Source organism: Aquarana catesbeiana, linkage group LG01, assembly GCF_042186555.1.
Source record: "Aquarana catesbeiana isolate 2022-GZ linkage group LG01, ASM4218655v1, whole genome shotgun sequence".
Lineage (NCBI taxonomy): Eukaryota > Metazoa > Chordata > Amphibia > Anura > Ranidae > Aquarana > Aquarana catesbeiana.
The window spans coordinates 123,420,105-123,433,628 of record NC_133324.1 but is presented as its reverse complement, the minus strand read 5'-3'; positions in this window follow the sequence as shown (position 1 = coordinate 123,433,628).

Genomic DNA, 13,524 nt, shown 5'->3' with positions numbered 1-13,524 from the left:
ATTTCTGCGTCTAAAGAAGACTGGCATTACTGTGGAGGCGCGGGCAACAGAGAGATGACATCATCTCTCACTGCCTGCCCTCACTCTGGGATAACAGGGACACTGTCACTAGCCACTGGCAAGTGACAATCTGCATCTGGTGACAAGCAACTGTGGCAAGTGACAATCCCCATCTGGTGGTAGGCGAAGGTAGCAAGTGAAATGCTTAGGGCTCCCACTGATTCTGCATTATGGTGAGTTGAACTATTTCATTTTATATTACAATGTAATAATAGAAATAATGCGCTTCAATCATCGTGACACCATATTAAACATGGTGCCATGATGATTGAAGCGCCAACACCAGCCATTGCCCCGACAAATTGCCCGCAAAAATTTTGGCAGTGCCCCTCCCGAGATTAGACTCTGGATCCGCCCCTGGAGTGAGGAGCAGCTGTACAAACAGTGCAAACTATACTGACATGCATGCTGTTCAGGAACTATATTCCTAGTATACATGGTTGTCCCATTGGGTGTTGGGATAGCCACACTGGTGGAATTATATTACTCCTGAAGTCTTGAAAATGACAGAGGTTCATATTTATAACAGTCAGGTGGCACATGAGGAGACTATGCGACATGTGCATGACAAGACTAGCAGTGTACAGCAGTCTTTGGGTTGGCACAGTGGGGTTAAGTGAAATCACTAAAGCAAAAAATGTGTAGAACTGGAGAGAGGATGCCCTCCATTACTGAAGGATGGTTAAAAGAAAAACTGGAGTTTCACAACAAAGCAGTTCAAGAACTGGACAGAACAGTGATACTGTGCCTAAAAGTTCAGAAAGTGTAGACAAGCATATAGTCAGAAAACAAATCAAGGTCAGGGCAGACAAAGTAGAAGACAGGTCAGCAACAAAAGTAAATCCAATAAATTGCCATTTAAATTGCATGTTAAAGTGGACAAGGGCCTCTTCCCGACAACCCTGGCTGCCCCCAGTATGTGAAAGCAGTGAAATGTTATATAAAAAAAAAAGACCCGGCTTTTGACAAGTACTTTATTTTAAAAAATAGCTCTGTCTTCTCCCCAAGCTGTCTCTCCCGAAGCTGTCTTCTCCTGCACAGCTGTCTTCTTCCTCGCTGCCAGTTACCCGCTGAAAACAAAAAAGACATTCTACTCCTGATGCTGTCTTCCTCTGTTGTGATGTCCCCCGCTGTCTGACATCTCTTATGTAGCCATGGGGCATGGCTATCCGATAACATTACCCAGAGAGACCTTGTGACGTCATAAGAGATGTCAGACGGGGGGGGGGGGGGGGGGGGCGTCACAACGGAGGAAGAGCATCTTTTTTGTTTTCAGCGGGTAACTGGCGGCTAGGAAGAAGACAGTGGTGGTGAGGAAGATGACAGCAGAGCGGGAGAAGACAGCTCCAGGAGAGACAGCTGCAGGAGAAGATGGAGCTATTTTTTTTAATAAAGGACTTGTTTTTTTTTACATTTCACTGCTTTTTTGGTGAATAGGTTGGGGTACGATGTTAAAGGGGGCTTCCAGATTCCAATAAGCCCCCCACCCACAGACCTCGACAACCACCGGGCAGGGTTGTTGGGAAGAGGCCATTGCCAACATGGGGCAAGGTGCTTTGGGGTGGGAGGGGGGTTTGTGCAGAGCCCCCCACCCAAAAGCACCCACCACCCCATATTGAGGGCATGCGGTCTGGTATGGTTCAGGAGGGGGGGAGCCGCTCACTCGTCCCCTCCCTTTCCTGACTTGCTGGGCTGCATGCTCGGATAAGGGTCTGGTATGGATTTTGAGGGGGACACCACGCCATTTAAAAAAAAAAAAAATTGGCGTGGGTGTGTCCCCTCCAAATCCATACCAGACTGAAGGGCCGTTTTTTTCGTGAATTTTTTTAGCCGGCAATTTTTTTTTTTACATTCAGTTGCCCACTGACAACTGATGACTCATCCATTGCTAAGGACATGGTGGCCAGCTTCCCAACCCGCTCCTTAGCAACCAGCTATATACAGTAAATGTAAAAAAAAAAAAAAAAAAAAAAAGAAGAAGAAGAAAAGACACACATCGCGAATCGGGGTAAAATTGCGGTAAAAACACAGTGCTTGCGTTTTGGCTGCGGGTCCATTGAAGTCTATTACATGCAAAACGCTGCATTTTGCGGGAAAAAAGTCCCCGGCTCTTTCCAAAAACGCAGAGGCAGAAAAATGCATTGATGTGAATGTGTTCCAGAGGAACCCATGTTAAAAAAAAATTCCCTGCATTTCTGCAAAATGCAAAAAGCATCCAAAAACGCATTCGTGTGAATCAAGCCTATCAAGCCAGGGATGTACAAATACCTCCCAAATTACCCCTTTTCGGAAAGTAGACAGTCCAAAGCATTTAGTAAGAGGCATTGTGAGTTTTTTGAAGTTCTAATTTTTTCCCACAATTTTTGGGAAAATTAAGACATTTATTTATTTTTTTTTACACAAACTTGTCATATTAACAAGTTATTTCTCACACATAGCATATGCATCAGAGGCGGCCTGTCCATTGTAGGCGCACGGGCACTGCCCCCCTCTCCATGCCCCACCGCCCTTCCTATCCATGCTCCCGGCCGCTTTCAGGATGCCGGGCACATGAATTCCTATGGCGGGGATGGGTGGGGGTGGGCCAGAGGCTCTAATAGGCTTCAAAATTGGTTGGGCTCGGAGTGCAGAGCACAGAGCATTGCATCCGGAGCCCATCCAGGTGTGTTGTAACAGTGAATGAACATTCACTGTTGCAACACTGATCCTCCTCCCAGCCAATTGGAAAGTGGGTCTGATACCCATCACCCAATTGGCTGAAAGGACAGGCGATCCTATTAGATGCCTAGGAGGAGGGGAGGAGAAGCACAGCGGAAATGTGGAGGGAAAGAGCTTGATCCTCACTGATGCCTGGTGCCCCGATCACCGCCGCTCCATGGATGCCTGATCCCTGGATGCCCGATCCCTGCCACTGCTTGGTGCCCAATCCTCACCTCGGATCCTCGTCGTTGCCCACCCCATAGATGGGGTAAGTTTTGGTGGACCGACCGGCAGACAGCGGGTGGGGGGGTTCAGGTGCCGGGGGGGTTGGTTGTTTGCTGCCCCCCCAAACAAAAAACACTCGCCGCCACTGATATGCATACTTGCAGTTACACCCCAAAATGCATTCTGCTACTCCTCCTGAGTATGGTGATACCATATATGTGAGACTTTAACACAGCGTGGCCACATACAGAGGCCCAACATGCGGGCAGCACCATCAGGCGTTCTAGGGGCATAAATTACACATATAATTTCATGACAACCTATCACACTTCACACCTATCATACTTTTAAAGGCCCTGGAGCACCAGGACAATGGAAACGCCAAGAAAATTACCCCGTTATGGAAAGCTAACACCCCAACGTATGTATTCTATGAGGCATTATGAGTCTTTTGAATGGTTTATTTTTTCCACAAGTTTCTGGAAAACATAGAAAGAAAAATGAAAACGTTTTTTTTTTTTTTTTTTTTTTTTTTTTTTACACAAAGTTGTCAATTTATAAGATATTTCTAACACATATAATGTACATAGCAAAAATGATACCCTAAAATACATTCTGCTTCTTCTTTTTGAGTATGGTAATACCACATGTATGAGACTTTTACACAGCCTGGCCACATACAGAGGCCCAACATCCAAGTAGCACCTCCAGGCATTCTAGGAGCATAAATTACACATATAATTTCATGACGACCCATAACACTTTTGAAGGCCTTGGGTGGCAAAAATATGAATGCAATCTACTCACTAGGGGGAGAACTTCTGGGGGAATCTAGGATAAAAAAGGACCTGGGGGTCCTAGTAGATGACAGGCTCAGCGATGGCATGCAATGCCAAGCTGCTGCAAGCAAAGGCAACAGAATGCAATAAAAGGGGATTAACTCCAGAGATAAAATGATAATTCTCCCACTCTACAAGACTCTAGTCCGGCCGCACCTGCTGTATGCCATCTAGTTCTGGGCTCCAGTCCTCAGGAAGGAAGTGCTGGAACTGGAGAGAGTCCAGAGAAGGGCAACAAACTAATAAAGGGACTGGAGGATCTTAGTTATGAGGAAAGATTACGAGCACTGAACTTATTCTCTCTAGAGAAGAGACACTTGAGAGGGGACATGGTTTCAATGTACAAGTACCGTACTGGTGACCCCACAATAGGGATAAAACTTTTCCACGAAAGGGAGTTTAAAAATACACACGGCCATTCACTAAAATTAGAAGAAAAGTGGTTTAACCTTAAACTGCGTAGAGGGTTCTTTACTGTAAGAGCGGTAAGGATGTGGAATTCTCTTCCACAAGCAGTGGTTTCAGCAGGCAGCATCGATAATTTCAAAAAATTATTAGATAGGCACCTAATTGACCATAACATACAGGGATATACAATGTAATATTGACATAAAAGCGCACACACAGGTTGGACTTGATGGACTTGTGTCTTTTTTCAACCTCACCAACTATGTAACTATGTAACTATCCTGTCCGACGTCATATGACGTGCGGTCAGGATAATTTAACCCATTTGCGTACATCATTTTGTTATATGGCAGGCGGGAAGTGGTTAAATTATTAAAGCAGGGGTCCACCTACATCAACCTAAAAAAAAAAATATTAAAAGCCAGCAGCTACAAATACTGCAGCTGCTGACTTTTAATACATGGCCACTTACCTGTCCCAGGGTCCAGCGATGTCGGCAGCCGACGCCGATAACCCGCTCGGTTCTCGGCAGCTGCCGCCGCCATCCTAGGTGAGGGAATCAGGAAGTGAAGCGTTGCGGCTTCACTTCCCGGTTCCCTACTGAGCATGCGCGAGTCTCGCTGCGCATCGTAACTGGTCCCCGCTATCTCCTGGGACCTGTGTGTTTCCCAGGAGACAGCGTGGAGGGACAGGAAGTACCCACGGGAGTCTATGCCGGAAGTGGATGCAAATACCTGTCTTAGACAGGTATCTGCACCCTCCTCCCCCCTGAAAGGTGCCAAATGTGACACCAGAGGGGGGGAGGGTTCCGAAAAGCGGAAGTTCCATTTTTGTGTGGAACTCCGCTTTAAGTGCAACAAGAGCTTTTGTCCCCCAATCCACTAGAATTCTAGCTATTCTGATTTGGTAACTATTTGGCACTTCCTGGAGTGATCAAACCTTGTTGACCTCCTCCTGCCAAGCACACATTCTTTTTGAACAATGAGGTGGCCTGTCATAATGATGAGCCAACACAAATGCATAGGGGGCCAGCAGGCAAGCTTTTACACTACCGGAAAGTGTCAAAGATTTGTCTGGTCAGAAAGGCCTGGCATTCTGATGGCGAGGGGAACTCTAGGTTCTGTTTGCAATGATGTGAAGGTTTTGGTCATATGCCATGACCAGTTGGTACAACTTTTTAACCATGATGTGACCTATTGCTTCTGCCATACTCTGTAAGTAAACAGACAGATCTAGGAAGAACCCCCATTTTCAGACTGTGATGCAAAGCAGATGTAGCACCCTCTAGTGTGCTAGTGAGCTTTTTTATTTAGTGTAGGTAAATTTCCAGGCTTGACTGAGAGCCAAGCCTGGGTGTGGTATTTTGATCTGGGCTGGGAGTGGCTCAGTGTAGTGCTGGGGTGATTCACAGGTGGCATCACTGAGACCTCCTACTCCTTTCTAGAATGTTCCAGTGTTTTCTAGAAAGATTGGCTGGAGGGGAGGTGGAGCCACCTAGGTGTTCTAAGGAGTCCTGACCAATCCCCAACTTGGATTGGCAGGGGGCAGGCCTCCTTAAATACCCATGGTCAGCCCAGCTGGGGAGAAGTTGTTTGGTTGGAAGAGCTGGAGATAGGGTGCTAGGCTGTTGGGGCCTTTAAGAGAGCCCCCCAGTCTGGGGGGACCTTGAGCCTGGGGATTGGGTGCGGACAGGGCCTCCCAAGAAATCGTGTAGGTGTCCTGGACAGGAGGCACAGGGGGAGCAAGAGAGGACAGCAAGGGAGAGCACTGCTAGGCAAGTCTACAGGGAGAGGAACAATTGGTTGCAGCCAGGAGGGCTGGTGAGTGACATGCACAGGCCTGAGAGGACTGGGGAGCATGAGAGGACTGGGAGAATGCAGTCTAGGATGGGTGCAGAACCAGAGGAGTGGACTGTGGTGTCATGGACAGTGGAGAAGGGCAGCTGCAGCCAGGAGGGCTGGCAGGGTCTGAAGATGGGTTACTGGGCTCAGTATCCACATATAGGACAGCTAGCACCAGGAACTCTTTTATTTTTGATACACTATAGGGGCCCACAGTCCCTGCCTGAAAAGGGCAATTGCTGAGGCCTGGCTGAGCCAGTGTCAGGCCTAACTGTTTTTTGTGCTAGCTGTGCCTGAAAGCTCAAGCAAGTGAAGTGCTGGAGTCGAGACTGGAGTGTATATACCAAAGTGTATATAGTTGCCCCAAGTAAGTTCTACTAATTCTACTTTGCATCCCTTACTTCCCTCACCCCATCCAAGTTCAATCCCTTCAATAAAAATACAAAAACAAAGTACATGGGCTGTTGTATGTCTTGGAGCCTCTGAGAGGTGAATGCTGGGCAGGGTGATAGGTGGACCACAATACTCAGCAGCTCCTACAGGGGTACCGCTATACAGATAAATATAGCTCAGTTGAGGCATTGTGCATTAAATAGAGGTCAGCTTACCATGAGTTTTGCTAATTCTTACTGTTTGTCTAATTCCTGTAGTAAAGCCAAAGAAACAACTCAGTAGTATATGCCTTTACCAAACAAACAAAATTATTATTATTTTAATACACTTAAAGTCACCTAGCTTACATTATAATTGGTCATTGATTTCTGTAGGAAACAGGACTCCAAAAATATTATCTAAAAGTTTTTTGTCCTTCCCTCAAAAAGTTTATGGCTCTTTCCATTTGCTAGTATTGTTGGAACGTGAGCAGTGCTGGTCTATATAAACCTTAAGTGCTGTGCTAACAATTCATACAATTATGCAAATGTATAATTAAATATACTGGGCAAAAAATACTAAATTCATATATAATAAAGTGGTAGTGCAATAAATTATATGATCACTTGTCTCATTACATATACTGTAAAAAAAACTCCATATACTTCAAAAAGTGCTAATACACTAAATTATACAATAAACAATGTTCATCTAAAAGTGCAAAAATATCATGCAAAAATCAAAAGAAAAAAAATCAAAAATCAAAAATTTCTATTTCCTACCTACATCTACAGTGCCTTGAAAAAGTATTCATACCCCTTGAAATCTTCCACATTTTGTCATGTTACAACCAAAAATGTAAATGTATTTTATTGGGAATTTATGTGATAGAGCAACACAAAGTGGCACATAATGGTAGAGTAGAAGGAAAACAGAAAATGTAATTCAAATACTTAGCGATGGGCTCATCCCCCCATGCCTCCAGGACTTAACTCATATAAATTTGAGCCCACCTATAGCCTCGGAGTTCTGTAACTAGTCCTACCAAGCTGTATGGGATCTGTGCTGCCATGGAGCTCATCGGGAAAGGAAAATTAAGTAAGTATTTGAATTAAATTTTCAGTTTTCTTGACGGCTCCATGTCAGTACAGCTGGTAACTAACTAGCCAAAACAGGGAGGGATAATGCTACACACTCCTCAATTCTGATTAAAAAAACAGGAGCCAGGATGCCTCTGCCAAACTCAACTGTCATTAAGCCATGAATATGAATATTTTGGTGCCCACGTAGCTGCCTTGCAGATAGTTTCAGACACTCTGCCTGCTGCCACTCTCAAGGTCGAGACCCTTCTAGTGAAGGGTGCCGTGATTCTCCTGACACGGCCAACCCTTTCAACTTGTAGGCCAAGAAGATGAGCTTTACCAACCAAGAGGCAATAATCTTGCTAGGAAGCAGTAAAATCATTATATGTTCCACCTGGAATGACAAACAGATGTGCCGACTTCCTCAATGGCAGAAGTCGCATTGTTTAAACATTTTCTTTCTTGAGTATTCCCCAAAAGGAACGTAGGAAGACAACCTCTTGTGTGATATCCAATAGTCATCCACAGGTGACTTCTCTACCTTCTCTGGAAATGCTGGTCTTTTGAGGGGGATGGCATAATGGCACAACAGTAAAGCAAACATGAGAAGCCACCAACAGGTTATTGCCATGTGTGAACGGACAAAGTGTTACCATGTGTACCTGCTATGCAGAGTACTCCCTATGGAGGAGCTAAGGCTATGCATAGAGGCTGCAGGGAGCAAGGCATCACAATACACAGTAATGCAGCATTCATTTGGATACAAAGCATTTTTCAAATTTAGCTTACCCATCCTCTGTCATCCGACCGTAAACACCGGCATAGCGTGGGTGTGCTTGCATAGGGGAGACTCTGCCAACACCACTGCCCACTTTACATGGACCCAGCGGACTCCAGACCAGGCTGTTAGCCCTGACAAAAGCCGTCCCGAGGACCAGCAGCGGGGCTCCCTGGATTATGGGTTATTTAGCCGAGACACCAGAGACTGCGTCCAGTCTAATCCACACAAGGACTGATGGCCAGCCATTTAGACCAGGTAGAGGAGCACAACTAGGTCCTGTGCATAGGAGGAAAAAAGAAGAACGCCAAGGCTGTAGGTAGGCTCAAATTTATATGCGTTAAGTCCTGGAGGCATGGGGGGCGGAACCTATACCAAGCTGTGCTGACATGGAGCCATTAGGAAAATGGTTTTCAACATTTTTTACAAATAAATAGTTGGTAAATGGTTTTCAACATTTTTTACAAATAAATATGTGAAAAGTGTGGCGTGTGTTTGTATTCAGCCCCCGAGTCAATATTTTGTAGAACCACCTTTCGCTGCAATTACAGCTGCAAGTCTTTTAGGGGATGTCTCTCTAGAGAGTGAAACTTTTGCCCATTCTTCTTTGCAAAATAGCCCAAGCCTTGTCAGATTGGATGGAGAGCGTCTGTGAACAGCAATTTTCAGGTCTTGCCACAGATTCTCAATTTGATTTAGGTCTGGACTTTGACTGGGCCATTCTAACACATGAAAATGCTTTGATCTAAACCATTCTATTGTAGCTCTGGCTGTATGTTTAGGGTTGTTGCCCTGCTGGAACGTGAACTTCCACCCCAGACTCAAGTTTTTTGCAGACTCTAACAGGTTTTCTTCTAAGAGTGCCCTGTATTTGGCTCCATCCATCTTCATATCAACTCTAACCAGCTTCCCTGTCCCTGCTGAAGAAAAGCATCCCCACAACATGATGCTCTCACCACCATGTTTCACGGTGGGGATGGTGTGTTCAGGATAATGTGCAGTTTTAAACTTTTCCACAACTTTATCCCTGACCTGTCTGGTGTGTTCCTTGGTCTTCATGATGCTGTTTGTTCACTAAGATTCTAAAACAAACCTCTGAGGGCTTCACAGAACAGCTGTATTTATACTGAGATTAAATTACACAAAGGTGGACTCTATTTACTAATTAGGTGACTTCTGAAGGCACCACTTTTCAGATATTTATTTGTAAAAAAATTTGAAAAACATTTATCATTTTCCTTCCACTTCATAATTATGTGCCACTTTGTGTTGGTGTATCACATAAAATCCCATTAAAATACATTTACGCTTTTGGTTGTAACATGACAAAATGTGGAAAATTTCAAAGGGTATGAATACTTTTTCAAGGCACTGTATTTCTACATGGGAAGCTTTTCTGACTACAGACTCTAGATGGCAGCGTAGTAGACATTAAGTTTCATATCTCAATTATGTTAAAAAGTCAGGCTGTTGTTGACTCTTATTGACACTATGCTAACAAGCCTGAGTCTAGTGTTCAACAGGAGATCTTTGGGTTTTGCATTGATTTCCTAAAACAAAACACTATGCTCAAGGAATAGTGATTATGACTCCACTTTAGTGCTGCTATGCAAAACCTATGATTTAGTGGAGATACAAAAGCATGTATAGAGAGTATCCTGACCACCAGATGCCTGTACTCATACCTTCCCACAGCAATGGGAACAAATTGCCATTTACGTAAAATAGAAAACATACCACTGCTAGGGTTTCACTTAACATAAATGTATTATGTGATAATTTGATGATTGATTGCTGTAAATTGCAGCCATATTCTCCTAATAGTTTTTCAGGTTGTTTCTTTATGAGTGGGCCCTCCAGAATGTATCCCTCAGGTGTGCTTTGTAAATGGGAAAAGAAAGGGTGAATAATCGTAAAAGCTTCTAACAGAATTATTGCATTATAAAGAAAGACCACATTGCCATGTTGTTTCTGATTCTCCTAGAGGACAAGTGCATTGTTCTTAAGCTACATGGGGTGAAGGAAACACTAAGCCTGTCAAACCAATGTACCTTAGAAATTCATGCCACATGGTAGCTTGCATGTTCTGTCTATGTGTGAGACTTTAAATCATATGTCACAATGTTCAGTGTTAGATCTAGGACATAACTCCTGCAGACCTCTCCTGCAGTGGTTCATCAAAGACAGACATTAAATGTTTCAAGAAGTATCAGATGGAGGCAACCTTTTCCTCTGAGGTCAGCCTATATGGGAACAACACGGTCATGAAACATAAATATTGGTACTATCTGTTCAACTGTATGCTGTGAGTTGTAGCACTAGATCACTGGTGGTCAACATTCTTGATACAGAGGGCCTCAATTGTAGTTCTTCAAATCACCAAAGGGCCACACATACTATTCAGTGAAAGTATTGCTACAGAAAATTGACAGAAACTGAAGATATGCAATAGGAGATGGACGGGGACAATAGATATGCTATAGGTGTACTAGAGTAGAGAGTGGGAAGGACACGGGCAAATGCAGTCTCTGTTGTTTACACTGGTTTTACTGGTACCACATCCCCTCCACTTACCAACCGGTCCATAGTAAAAATACATCATTACTATGACATTTAATACCGGTGCTAAGGCAAGAGATAGCTGCTATAACCTTGTTATCATTTTTTACTATGGCCAGTTCTGCGTCTGAAGTGGTCCCAGTGCTGTGCTTTTGGCCTAGGTGGACAAGGCCCAAGCCTAGGGCGGCACTTTGCGGGGGGGGGGCGGCAAAAAATCCGCCCGCCCCGCACGGAAAAAGCACCTGCACCCTTCTCCTGCACGCAGGGCCGCCATCAGGGAAGTACAGCTGAAGAAAGCAGTGGCGTTGCTATGTGGGTGCAGGGTGACACCAGGAAGCAGTTTTAGAGGGTGCCGTCGACCCCCCATCGATAAAGCGGTGACTCGGCAGCGGCACTGTGACAGGGAGAGGAGAGCTGTGAGCTGTCTGTGTATCTCCCTCCCCACTCCCCCCTCCCCTTTCTCCTGTCAGTCAAAGGGTGAAGAGAGAGAGAGCGGCTCTAATGCTGCCCGGCTTCCTGCCCACTCTGTTTCCCTCCCTCACAATTTGCCACAACAGAGGGCCAATCAGAAGACACTGGGGGGCATCATGGGAAATGTAGTCCCTAAAGATTGGCGGGTGGCCCTAGTGTGTCCACAGACAGCATGCTACAGCTCCCAGTGTCGACCCTAGGGGGGGGGCAGAGGGGGCCCTGACACCCCCAACATTATGCTGTGCCCCACCATGTGCCCCCCCAAAAAAAAAAAAAATTTTTTTTTTTTTTTTACAAAAAAATCAATGTCTAAGAGGGAGAGAGTCCCCAGTCAGCTCCTGCGGGTGATTCCTCCCCCCTCCCCTGCTCGCTGACACTGCATAATGCGAGCGTTCACACAACCACGGCCGCCTGATCTGCTCCTTCACCTGCATCCTCATTGGCAGGGAGAAGAGCGAGTTGCAGGAAGGACTCCACCAGGACTTTCAGTTACTGAAAAAACAGACTGATTTCTCCCGTCCTTAGGACAGGAGGACCAGCCTGTAAATTCCAAGAGATGCCAGACCAGAGCTGTCAATAGCAGGGGGAGGACAGCAAGAGGAGGCTGGGGAACCCCACAGTGGCAGAACACCAGGGCCCGGAGGCAAGACAACCTTTGCAACCCTGATAGTTCTCCCACTGCTTTGGATCCTTATATTTTCTTGATATGCTGGTGACATATATCTCTTGTTTTCTGCCACCCTGGGGGACCCCAATACAGAAGGAAGGGAGCTCACTGCAGAACATGTGAAAGGGCCCATTGTGGGGTCGTAGTAAAGGGCCCCAGGATATATATATATATATATATATATATATATATATATATATATATATATATACATTTTATAGTTGCCCCCTACTTTTGTCCCTGTCCCCCCATGTGCCCCCCCTAAATTTGAAAGCTGGAGACGCCACTGCCAGTGTGCACTCTGCGGGGGGGGGGAGGGCCTGGAACCCAGCAGAGGAAGCAGAGGAATTGAGTGCTACAGGAGAAGAGGAAAAGAGAGTACTGTACTGGGGGAAGCCAGAGAGAGAGCCACGCTGTACCCGCACCACCAGAGAGAGAGCCACGGTGTACCCGCACCACCAGAGAGAGAACCACGCTGTACCCGCACCACCAGAGAGCCACGCTGTACCTGCACCACCAGAGAGCCACGCTCTACCCGCACCACCAAAGAGGGAGCTACACTCTACCCGCACTACCAGAGAGGGAGCCACGCTCTACCCGCACCACCAGAGAGGGAGCCACGCTCTACCCGCACCACCAGAGTGGGAGCCACACTGTATCCACATCACCAAAGGGGGAGAAAGAGCCACTGCCAGGGTACAGATATTCTACACTACTGACTAGAGTCGGCCTGGGCAACCCAAAGCGAGTGAAAGTCCAGCCAGAGGGATCACTGTTGCAGTTTTTCTGGGTTTGGTAAGAGGGCCTGTTGGCCATTATCTATTACTGTTCCTAGGGACTGAGCCATTAGGAAGTGCCTAACCTGCTATCCTCTAGGCTTTATTGACCGCCATTGGCCCAAAAATAGGGGGGTGGGGGGTGACACCATTTTTACTGCACCAGGGGACACCAACCCAAGTGACGCCACTGTCCCGGTGCCCAATGCCACAACAAGTTCCAGCACTGAGCTCCGGTAACTGGTCAGACAGGGGTGCGCTAGCGTGGGCACCTGGGACATCTGCTGTCCGGGGTCCCACAAGTGGCGATCAGCTTTCCATAGCAGCCGACACCTCTTTCCCCATTGTGAGCCACACACACTCCTCGTCTCCAATGTTCTAGAATACACAGCCAGGAGGAGGAGGCAGAGGAGGGAAACAGCTTCAGTGCAAGAGCCGTGCTGCTGGTCTGAGGTCTGTGTATAGTTTACAGTGGAGGGGGACACAGTAACCGCAAAGGGGAGGGCAGATAACAGATGCACACATGGAGTGACAGGAGGGGAGGGTAAGGGGATATGTGCTGCGTGCTTTGGGAGGGGAGAGGATATGTGCTAGAGGGGGGTCTGATCCCCCCCGACCACTAGCACATGTTCTCTCCTCCCAAAGCACCCAGCACATACCCCCTTTCCCCCCAAATTAAAAGATGCCTTGTCCCTCTCTGTCCTCCTCCTGCGGCATCCCTCTCTGTCCTCCTCCCGCCGCGTGCC